Source organism: Tachypleus tridentatus, chromosome 9 (genome assembly GCF_004210375.1).
Source record: "Tachypleus tridentatus isolate NWPU-2018 chromosome 9, ASM421037v1, whole genome shotgun sequence".
In the NCBI taxonomy this organism is placed as follows: Eukaryota; Metazoa; Arthropoda; class Merostomata; order Xiphosura; family Limulidae; genus Tachypleus; species Tachypleus tridentatus.
In genome coordinates, this window is record NC_134833.1 from 26,787,551 (window position 1) to 26,800,300 (window position 12,750).

General features: G+C 35.9%; 1 protein-coding gene across 2 annotated transcripts in view; it reads left to right on the forward strand.

Moving 5' to 3' along the window:
- Positions 1-7,441: 7,441 nt before the first annotated feature.
- Positions 7,442-12,750, forward strand: part of LOC143224910 (uncharacterized) — a 55,048-nt gene continuing 49,739 nt past the window's right edge. For both annotated transcript variants that reach the window (XM_076453375.1, XM_076453376.1), the window contains exon 1: positions 7,442-7,686. The gene's annotated coding sequence lies outside the window, so the exon portion shown is untranslated. The remainder of the gene's footprint in view (positions 7,687-12,750) is intronic.

The following is a 12,750-nucleotide window of genomic DNA, read 5'->3' on the forward strand; positions in this document are numbered from 1 at the left end:
GAAATATAATAAAGTATTTCAAAGAGGAAATGTAATTAGTTTAAGAAATACAATCGTATGTTGAAGAACTAACAGCAAATGTTTTATTTTTTTTGTTTCGTTCGTTCTTTAATTTTATTCTTTCTTTTAAAAAGTGTTTCACCGAACATTGAGTTACTCTTCACGCTAATTTCTCCGGATGTGTTCTACTTGGGCTGCTGGTGAGACAATGATTTATACACCCAAAGAAGACACAAAATAATTTTACTGAAATTATTTTAAACAAATCTCATTACAAACGAGAGTTCGTTCTCATAGTTTGTTGAACTTATTCTATTTATTTTTCTATCATCGTTTCAGAATAACCTAACAACTAAGATAATCCAAGCTTCGTTCTGCAAATTGACGAAGGCTTTTCTGTATTTAGTGTTCGTTCTAATAGTGTTGAATTTCGCGCAAAGCTACACGTGGGCTATCTGCGCGAGCCGTCATAAATTTAGCAGTGTAAACCTGGAGGGAAGGCATCTAGTCATCACCATTCACTGCCAACTCTTGGACTACTCTTTTTACCAACGAATAGTGGGATTGACCCTCACTTATAACGCCCTCACGGCTGAAAGGGCGAGCATGTTTGGTGTGACAGGGATTCGAATCTGCTTCCCTGGGATTACGAGTCGAGTGCCTTAACCACCTGACCACGCCGGGCTTTATATGTTATTAATTAAGCATAAGTTCTTTTGAGCACTTACTTCGCATTACGGAAGTAATGAATCAAACGAAACGTTTCATTACGAATTTTCTTTGAATTTGGATACATGTTGGAATATGAGGTATTGTCTTGTCCTGTCCACAGAACAATACCGATACCTACACACACACACACGTATATATTTGTATATATTACCAATGCTTTGCCATTGAAAACTACAGATTTAAAAAAAAAAGTTATTTATATTCAATTTTCTTCTTTGTATTCTATTTTTCTCTCTTTTCTTTCACACCAAATACCCGGATGTACTGAGTAATAACTAAGTAAAAGCGTAATAACCGGTTTTTTTGAAAAGAACACCGTCTCCAAAGCCAGACTTCTTATTAACGGTACTGACGTTTTTCAACTGAGAAACTTTGTATGGCCAAGTGTATCAACAACAAAAGTCGCTCTTTCTATTGACAATACGGATATGAAGAGCCACGGATAAAATAAGCGGATACACAAGTTTCTTCTATAGAAATGAATTTTTTTTTAATGCCGGTGAACCAAAGTCTATCGTGAAAAAATTCCTTCAGAAGCGACATTTTAAAAGTTCCAAAACAGATTCAACCATACAACATGCTCGAGATGATAAAAAAAAAATTCTCACCTGAAATTTATCATTACTAATTTACTAATTGAATGATAAATTTCAGGTGAGAATTTTTTTTTATCATCTCGAGCATGTTGTATGGTTGAATCTGTTTTGGAACTTTTAAAATGTCGCTTCTGAAGGAATTTTTTAGCAGATATTTTCTGCTAAATCTTGTAAATCTTCATATATCTTATGAAAATAATAAAAAAATCTTGCATTTTTTTTACTGAGAACTGAGTTTAATATAAATTCCTTTTGAGTCTCAAATGTTTCTAGATGGAACAGCGGTAACTTCTAAGAAATTACAACGCTAAAATCTTGTGTTCATTTCCTCTCGTTAGATATATCACATAGTCCAATTTGGATTTCTTCTAAAATAAACGAACAGTCTGAGAAAATACTACTGAAAACTGATGTCATTCAAATATAGCCGACGTTTCTTTCTATCAAAAGTTAATCAAGCGGACGTAATTTTAAACATGGAAACGAATTATTTATTTCTTAAAAAGACATTTCGAAAAGAGTTACAGAACTTACCTTTATGGAATGTTTGTTTTGCGAAAAATGGATATTTAATAATTTTTGATGTACAAACAACAGTTACTTCAAACGTTTTTCAGTTGACGGCCCGGCATGGCCAGGTGGTTAAGGCACTCGATTCGTAATCTGAGGGTCGCGGGTTCTAATCCCCGTTACACCAAACATGCTCGCCCTTTCAGCCGTGGGAGCGTTATAATGTAACGGTCAATCCTGCTATTCGTTGGGAAAAGAGTAGCCCAAGAGTTGGCGGTGGATGGTGACAACTAGCTGCCTTTCCTCTTGTCTTACACTACTAAATTGGGGATGGCTAGCGCAGATAGCCCTCGAGTAGCTTTGCGCGAAATTCAAAAACAAACAAACAAACATTCTTCCGTTGACACTTAAATATTGTAGACAGTCTAAGTTTTTTCTTTTTAATCATGAACGAAAACACTTCCTCAGAAGAAGTTTTAGTGAACGATAAATCTGTTTCATATAGCGATGTATCTCAAGTTTTGTACATGTTTCCGCCACGTAGACTCCAGTTTTACTGGTGGTGTAAACTACACGCCGTTCCATTTTCCTCTTGCCATCAATCTCGATAGGAAGATTGTTTGTTTGTTTGTTTTGGAATTTCGCACAAAGCTACTCGAGGGCTATCTTCGCTAGCCGTCCCTAATTTAACAGTGTAAGACTAGAGGGAAGGCAGCTAGTCATCACCACCCACCGCCAGCTCTTGGGCTACCCTTTTACCAACGAATAGTGGGATTGACCGTCACATTATAACGCCCCCACGACTGAAAGGGCGAGCATGATTGGCGCGACCGGGATGCGAACCCGCGACCCTCAAATTACGAGTCGCACGCCTTAACACGCTTGGCCATGCCGGGCTTCGATAGGAAGAACAATACTAGGTTGAACAGACTATTAACAATGTTATCTGCACAACATCCCATTATTACATTGTTAGGTTATAATACACGATTTATTGTTGTAGTCTAGATAAACATCTCATTATTAAGTTGTTAATGTAATTCACTATTACAATCTGTTACCTACTGGCAAACATCTCATTTGTTAATGTAATTCACTATTACAATCTGTTACCTACTGGCAAACATCTCATTTGTTAATGTAATTCACTATTACAATCTGTTACCTACTGGCAAACATCTCATTATTAAGTTATTAGCTTATAATATACAATCCACTGTAGTCTTCTGGATAAACATTATTGAGTTGTTAGCTTACAAAACACGATCCATTGTTGCATTCCGGATATAATTGATATTAATAAGTTGCTAGCTTACAGTATACAATCCAATGTTGTATTCAGCATAAAAAATTACATTATTAAGTTGTTAGCTTACAGTATACAATCCATTGTTATATTCTGGATAAAAATTGTCAGTTGCGTAGCTTTTTTATTATGTGAAACTGTAGGGTTTGTGCAAAATACTTTTCTCGAAACTTACTTTTCCAAGGCACGAAATGGAAGGAGAGCGAGAGATTCTTCTCGTGAAAGCTACATCCCCCGCCCGACATACTTTCGAGGCGTGAGACACGATGGAGCTACCTTAGTGGTTCGATCGTGCTTCATGCGTCGGAAATATGTGGGAAAAAAAGTGACTTCCAATAGTCTCAGCATAATAGAAACAGCGGACGACGAACAACGACTCCGCACCAAAGAGAGCCTGCTTATCAAAGAAATAGGACCCACACTGAATAAAAATTAAATCGCAACAAGTCTAGTGTTGAAAATCTGAATAATTCGTAAGTAAATACATTCGACTTTCTTTTATACGTTTAAAAGCAAATAGTCCAAGATAGCTGTGGTGTGAGCAATACTTTTATTGAAAGTATTTCTGACAAATAGAGGTAGGACGAATGATAAAGGTGCACCGAGTATTAATAGAACCAGAAATGGAAGTAGGACTAATGATGAAGGTGTACTGAGTATTAATAGAACCAGAAATGGAGGTAGGACTAATGATGAAGGTGCACCGAGTATTATTAGAACCAGAAATGGAGGTAGGACTAATGATGAAGGTGCACCGAGTATTAATAAAACCAGAAATGGAGGTAGAACTAATGATAAAGGTGCACCGAGTATTATTAGAACTAGAAATGGAGGTAGGACTAATGATGAAGGTGCACCGAGTATTAATAAAACCAGAAATGGAGGTAGAACTAATGATGAAGGTGCACCGAGTATTAATAGAACCAGAAATGGTGGTAGGACTAATGATGAAGGTGCACCGAGTATTAATAGAACCAGAAATGGAGGTAGGACTAATGATGAAGGTGCACTGAGCATTAATAGAACCAGAAATGGAGATAGGACTAATGATGAAGGTGCACTGAGTATTAATAGAATCAGAAATGGAGGTAGGACTAATGATGAAGGTGCACCGAGTATTAATAAAACCAGAAATGGAGATAGGACTAATGATGAAGGTGCACTGAGTATTAATAGAACCAGAAATGGAGGTAGGACTAATGATGAAGGTGCACCGAGTATTAATAAAACCAGAAATGGAGGTAGAACTAATGATGAAGGTGCACGAGTATTATTAGAACCAGAAATGGAGGTAGGACTAATGATGAAGGTGCACCGAGTATTAATAGAACCAGAAATGGAGGTAGGACTAATGATGAAGGTGCACTGAGTATCATTAGAACCAGAAATGGAGGTAGGACTAATGACGAAGGTGCATTGAGTGTTAACAGATCAAAAAGGAAAACAATGAAGATGATGGTTCAGAGAGCAAACAAGGTAAACAAAACAACAACTTTTTACTCGAGACACTCTATTGAATGACAACAAAGCTGAGATACTAAAATAGAAGCAAGACCTGAAACTGATAAGAAGCTAAGAGAATTTCTACACACACTGTAAGAAACTAATTTTGAGGAGTAAAATGAAGAAAGTAACAATCTGTCTAAAACATAGATATGATCCCATTCAGAAATGTGTCAAGCAACGAAACGAAATCAAAGAATGAAGATAAACTGGAGGTTCTCAAAGCTGTTATGAAGAAAGTTAAACATGTATTGAATTAAAACTTGATCGAATATTGGTTTAAATGTGTGAATGTGTCTAAATATCTCTGACATGGAAGAAACCTTAATAAAAACTTTAATAATTCCCGCGGAATGAAAAACATATTTAATCCCACTATGTGGTTAGTTTGTTTTTCCTCAATACTTTTGTGACCTCTGTTTACCAAAAGTGTTTTTTCTTTTGAAGGGAAATTAAACAAAACCTGGATGACCATACCAAAGGATGAAACTCTGACGTGGCAGTATGACTTTATAATAAAAATCTTCCGACAGTCATGAAGTAGCTTTCTTTAACTCATTTTGTGTTAAACAGAACGAACAGGAGGGGACTTCTCCAGGAACCAGCTTATTATTCATAATTTTAGGACAACACGTAGGCTAAAAAAATTAATTTAACACCAAAAATACGATACTATATAATCTAAGTACTTTCTAAAGGTGAACCTTTCTTCTTCCTAGTTTGGCCCTGGAAGAGTTATAGAGTATCGTATCTTATTATATCATGTCCAAGATGGCTGCGCTACCACTAGGTTTCAACTAAAAATGACGTCACGACGACACAAATTAAGCTATTAGTATTACGTCATTCAAGATAGCCGTAGCCACTTTCATTGTTTGTTTGTTTATTTTCAAATTTCGCGCAAAGCCACACGAGGGCTATCTGCGCTAGCAGTTCCTAATTTAGCAGTGTAAGACTAAAGGGAAGGCAGCTAGTCATCACCACCCACCGATATCTTTTGGTTTCTATTTTACCAACGGATGGTGGGATTGGCTGACCATTATAACGTCCCCATGGCTGAAAGGGCGAGCATGTTTGGTGTGATGGAGATTCGAACTCGCGTCCGTCAGGTTACGAGTCGAGCAGCCCAACCACCTGGCCATGCTGGGCGCCATCTTTGATCAATCAGAAATGTTGTCATATATTATAGACATATTCACTGAAGGGGAAGTTAAATCAAATATGAAATATTTGAATGTTGTTAGGTCATAGAGATCAAAATGAAACGAAGGTGAAACAAGTTTTTAGCTAAATGATCAGTTTAATGTTGATGTGTAGCAGCAACACAAAATACATTAATCCAAACAGAGGTCTAAATGGTTGGAAAGAGCATTAGTCGAACTTCGCTGAAAATAAAAGCAATAATTATACAACTTTTATGTGGATATTAGTTTCTTTGCAATATCAGATTTGTCTTTAGCTATGTAATAACAACAATAATACAGCTGAGACGTGGTGCTGACGAAACTGCAAAGGACACGTTTTGAATTAAAAACATGATTAAATATTCAGAGCAAACATCTTGAATACACAATAAATATTTACATCTTAATTGGCCATTCTAATTAATCCGAGTTAAGTTGATGTATCATATAATAAAGCCCAGACGTCACTAACATACTCTTCTGTTATGAGTGACACCTGATGAGCATAAATTTAATTAGTATTTTTAGTCTACCTCTGGTGGCTTAATGATAAAACTTACGAACTTATAACATTCAGTTCTAGGGTTTGGTCTCTGCCACATGTACAGTGGAAGAAGATACTGCGTAGTTTTGCGTTTCACAATAAAAATTTTGAAACTGAACGTATTTATGTGACAAATATCCCCCTAGTGGCATAGCGGAATGTTCGCAGACTTACAACGCTAGAAGCTGGTGTCTGTAACCTTGGTGGGCAGAGTGCTTATAATCCCATCGTGTATCTTCGTGCTTAACTTCAAAATAAACAAACATGTGACAAATAGGCTTAACGGCCAAATCAGAGGCCTGAAGGCTCAGGAATAGTCGTTCTTAATATAGAGCTACAGACCAGAAATAGAAAAGGCAAACGCTTAAAAATTCGTCTTCTATCTGGCTACTTACAACAATCCGAATAGTAGGATTACGCATCACTTTTATCACACGTCCACAGTTGGAAGTGCAAAACACATTCAACAGTATTTGTGCAAAAACAAAACACAAATAAACACAAATGATTATAAAATAATAGAAGAATCATAATAGGTACATTAGTAAGACTGTAGTTTAAGTGGTAAAATAAGTGTTTTATTAAAAAAATGTCAAAGTAATATAATCTTAAAAAAAACGTATGAACTTCATTATAAATTTCATTCATAAAATAGTTTTTCGAATCTGAATTGAATGAAAACTTCTGTTAAGAAAGTGTGAATTAAAACGTGAAAATTGATCAAAAATGTATTTAAAAAAGGACACGTAGAAATATGAATTTTTGGATGTTTCTTTTCCTAAATGCCCCATCCTCCAGTGGTACAGCAGTATGTCTGCGGACTAACAACGTTAGAAATACGGTTTCGATACCCGTGGTATGCAGAGTATAGATAGGCCATTGTGCAACTTTGAGCTTAAATTTAATAAACAAACAAACGTTTCCTGTTTATGTATAAAGTTTATCAAAGTGGGAAGGAAGCCTGCTTTTAAAAATAGAGCTTTAAATTAACACTAGATGGCGGTTTGTAACCATTGGTTCCCTCGGAGTTCATAAAGGAGCTAATGTTAGGCGCGAGTGCTCTAGTTGTGCTTATAAAACACTCGGAGAGCTGGATGTTGTTTCATTCAGGGTCTAGGGTTTGAGAAGAAAGACAGCAAAGGATGCTTCTTACTAAAATAGCTTTCGTACCTTCTCAGGTGCTACATTTATGAAATGGTGCAACAAACGTATCTTTAGTTACTGTTGCTCTCTTAAGCAAGTTGAAATTGTGTAGTTAAACAACGATGGAAAACAGAAAGTGAAGTGTCACCGAGTTTCTGTGTTAGGAAGGTAAGGATATTGCTTCTTGTAGTTTTAAATAAATACAGTTAATATGTCTTTACCAGTTTCGTATGGAGTTTATCTTGCTGGTTCTTCGTTTAAGGTATATTAATCAGTTGGACGATAATCACCAAGAAAAAGAAGAGAAGAAAGTTGTTAGAGGAGACCGAACATTAAAGTCTGTAGATTTCTTTGCTATATACTATTGAAGAAAACTTAGAGGTAGATCTAAGTTTAGCAGCGCCACGAATAATGATTGGTTTGAATTTCGCGCAAAACTACACGAGGGCTATCTGCGGTAGCCGTTCCTAATTTAGTATTGTAAGACTAGAGGTAAGGCAGCCAGTCATCACCACCCACCGCCAACTTTTGGGATACTCTTTTACTAACAAATAGTGGGATTGACCGTCATATTGTAAAGCCCACACGGCTGAAAGGGCGAGCATGTTTGGTGTGACGGGTATTCGAATCCGCGACCCTCGGATTACGAGCCGAGTGCCTCAACCACCTGGCCATGCCGGGCCTACGAATAATGATTAACATGGGTTACATTTGTAATTCAGTTTATTAATCCGTTTCTACTATCATCTTTTTTACTTGTGAACGAAACAATAGATACTGATATTATAAACAACAACAAATCTAATAATGAATATTGATATTATAAACAACAACAAATCTAATAATGGGTATTAATATTATAAACAACAACAAATCTAATAATGGATATTAATATTATAAACAACAACAAATCTAATAATGGATATTAATATTATAAACAACAACAAATCTAATAATGGATATTAATATTATAAACAACAACAAATCTAATAATGGATATTAATATTATAAACAACAACAAATCTAATAATGGATATTAATATTATAAACAACAACAAATCTAATAATGGATATTAATATTATAAACAACAACAAATCTAATAATGGATATTAATATTATAAACAACAACAAATCTAATAATGGATATTGATATTATAAACAACAACAAATCTAATAATGGATATTGATATTATATACAACAACAAATCTAATAATGAATATTGATATTATAAACAACAACAAATCTAATAATGGGTATTAATATTATAAACAACAACAAATCTAATAATGGATATTGATATTATAAACAACAACAAATCTAATAATGGATATTGATATTATAAACAACAACAAATCTAATAATGGATATTGTAAACAACAGCAAACCTAACAAAAGATATTGATATTATAAACAACAACAACAAATCTAATAATGAAATAGCTAAGACTGTCGCATTTCTATGGGAAAAATAAATAGAGTTATCACAACCGCTATAAAAACATAAACTGAGAAAGAAGTCAAGGTAAGAAATTTCATTTTGTTGTATACTGGTAAGCGACTAGAATACAAAATAAAACGTGAAAAAACTGTAAGATAAAGAATTACTGATATATTTGACCTATAAATACTTGCGTTCAAAATATAGCAACACCCTCTCTGATATGACAGAGGTTAGACAGTCGTGTTCGATTTCCGCGAAGGAACTTTATTTTAAACAAACAAAACAAATTAAATATTAGACTTAGGTCACCATCGAGGTGACCAAACATGATAACATTAGGTCCTTACAGAAGGACTAGTACTAAGGTCTGTATATAACAAGAACATAGATGCGTATTATGATTTTATTGTACTCATTGATACACTGCTGGCCAAAATCTTAAGGCCAATGAACATAGAGAAAAAATATGCATTTTGCGTTGTTAGACTCAACCACTTATTTGAGTAGAACTTTGAAAGATGAAAATAAGAAAAGGGAAAATAAAAATAAAAAACTTTTTAGCATTTAATAGGGAAAATTCGAACATTATGAAATTAGCCTAAATATTAGCTGGTCAAAAGATTAAGACCATACTGAAACGAAGCGTTAATCGGTAAACACGTAACTAATTTAGTCATTTGTGTTCAAGCTTTAGCGTTGTCAACATTTCCCACTGACATATCCTGTGTTACATTGGGTAAAAGCATGGCAAAGACTGAAAAGTTGACAGAGTTGAAACGTGGGAGAATTATCGAGCTGCAAAAGCAAGATCTCTTTCAACATGCCATCGCTGGTGAGATTGGACGTAGTAAAACTGCTATTGTAAATTCTTAAAAGACCCTGAGGGATATGGAACGAGAATTTCAAGTGGTTGGCCCAAGAAAATGTTGCCGGCATTGAGCAGGAGAATTCGACGGTTTGTCCGGCAAAACACCAGCCGATTGTCGAACCAGATTAAGGCCATTACAGACGAAGAATGCAGCTCAAGAACAATAAGACGGCATCTACGAGAGAAAGGCTTTTAAAACCGTAAACGTCTTCAAAGGCCACGCTTCCTTCCACACCACGAAACAGCTCGGTTAAACTTTGCTGAGAAGTATCAAACATGGGACGTATAAAAGTGGATGAAGGTTTTGCATTACAGACGCAGAATGCAGCTCAAGAACAATAAGACGGCATCTACGAGAAAAAGGCTTTTAAAACCGTAAACGTCTTCAAAGGCCACGCTTCCTTCCACACCACGAAACAGCTCGGTTAAACTTTGCTGAGAAGTATCAAACATGGGACGTATAAAAGTGGATGAAGGTTTTGCTCTCTGATGAGAAAAAAATTTAGCCTGGATGGTCCAGATGGCTTCCAACGTTGCTGGCACGATAAAGATATCCCATCGGAGACATTTTCTACACGACACAGTGGAAAGGGTTCCATCATGATCTGGGGTGCTTTCTCCTTCTATGGAACAATGGAGCTTCAGGTTATACAGGGGCGTCAAACAGCAGCTGGCTACATTGGCATGTTGGAGAGAGCATCTTTATTAATTGAAGGCCTTCGCTTGAGTGGAAATGACTGGATCTTTCAGCAGGACAACGCTACAATTCACAATGCCCACAGGATAAAGGACTTTTTCATGGCGAATAACGTGATTCTTTTGGACCATACAGCGCCTTCGCCCTAACTGAATCCCATTGAAAATGTTTAGAGTGGATAGCAAGGGAAGTTTATAGAAATGGACGTCAATTCCAAACAGTGCATGATCTTCGTGAAGCCATCTTCACCACACCACTTGGAATAACATTCCAGGCAGCATTCTGCAAACGCTTATATCGACCATGCTAAAGCAAATGTTTGAAGTTATTCGCAATGACGGCCGTGCAACTCACTACTGAGACCTCTTGTTGGGCATTTCCTACTATGTTTAGGACTTCTTTTTCGTATGGTCTTAAACTTTTGACCAGCTAGTATTTCGGCTAATTTCATAGTGTTCACATTTTCCCTATTAAATGCTAAAAAGTTTTTTTTTTTATTTTCCCTTTTCTTATTTTCATCTTTTGAAGCTCTACTCAAATAAGTGGTTGAACCTAACAATGCAAAATGCATATTTTTTCTTTATGTTTATTGACCTTAAGATTTTGGCCAGCAGTGTATGACATCGGAGCCATAGTTAGTTGATGCAAGGTATGAAAAAAAAGATTGAATTTGAAATAAGTAAATATCTTAAAATGAATTTGATATAATATATCCTTTATTGTAACTGTTTCTCGCGTGTATTTGCGTTTAATATAAGAAAATACTGATGGTATAAAAATACGTTATCGTTATTTCACAATTGTCTAAGCCTAGTAACATTCGGTACAGTTTATCAGGTTTTATATGTCGCATGATAATAAAAAACAGTAACCTCAAATTCGAATCATCAAACAATTCTTAAGTTTCGCTTCACTTTAGGCTTTAACGTTCTGCTGTTAGGTACAGCTGAAATCCCACCCTTCTGAAAGAAAGTCAAATTCACGTCTCTTTCAGTCGTGTCTGAAAGAACTTTATTGAAGCCAAATGAATGCAGTGTATAGTTATAAGCCGTCTTTATTTCAATACGTTTCTTCGGACGAGTGAGGGGAAGAAGTAGACAGATACGAGTAGATGTTATTAAATTTGGTGGGTTTGGCAGAATTCGCAGAGAAAGTAAAAAAAACAAAAGAGAAAGAAGACCGAAGTGAATTCTATTTAACAGACAAAATGTGGAGTTTCAGAAATTCGAGTTTCGAGAAGTTTTCTTATTTTAAAATAGCAACACCTTTAAAAGTACAAGCTGCGGCGCGTGCATGGATAGCTTGTCCAGATGAACATTTCTTTTGTTAGCTTGAGAAGAAAGTGCGTGAATGGTATGCTAAACGTTTGTTGTTACTTGTTTGTTCCGCATCACAGCGCTCAACAAATTCTGACAGGTTTACTGCAAGCTATAGTAATATAATTACGCAAAGATTTTTTTCCACACACAAAAAAGGGGGTCGCCAGTTCAAATACCCGTAACTGACATTCTTTTCCTTTCGGACGTGAGGATGTTATACTGTAATGGTTTATCCCACTATTCGTTGGTAAAAAGAGTAGCTCCAGCGTTGGATATGTGTGGTGTTAAATAGCTGCCTATCCTCTTGTCTAGGCCCGACATGGCCAGGTGGCTAGGGCACTCGACTCGTCATCTGAAGGTTGTGGATTTTAATCCCCGTTACATCAAACATGTTCGTCCTTTCAGCCGTAGGATCGTTATAATGTGATAGCCAATACCAATATTCGTTGTTAAAAAAGTAGCCCAAGAATTGGCTGTGATGACTAGCTGCTTTTCTTCTAGTCTTACACTGCTAAATTAAGGACGGCTAGCACGGATAGCCTTGTGTAGCTTTGTGTAAAATTCAGAACAAATGAAATCAAACTTAATAAAAAACAAACTGCCCTGTGATTGTTAACCTGTGAGCTTGACGATTTATAAAAGCTCAAATATGGGGTTCGATCACTTTTGCGTGCAGAGTGCAAATAGATCATTATGCAGATATATGCTTAACAACTAAGAAATAAAGTGAAAAAAACGAACGTGAAGCGTACAAAGTAATCATAATTGATATGACTAGACAGCATTATAGATTCTCTATTCGGAATGGTGTTTACTGCGCATACTTTTCAGTAATCGATGTTTTCTTTGTTTTTGTTGCTGTAAAAATCTTTATAATGGATGTTATTCGCTGCTTCATCAGTCTG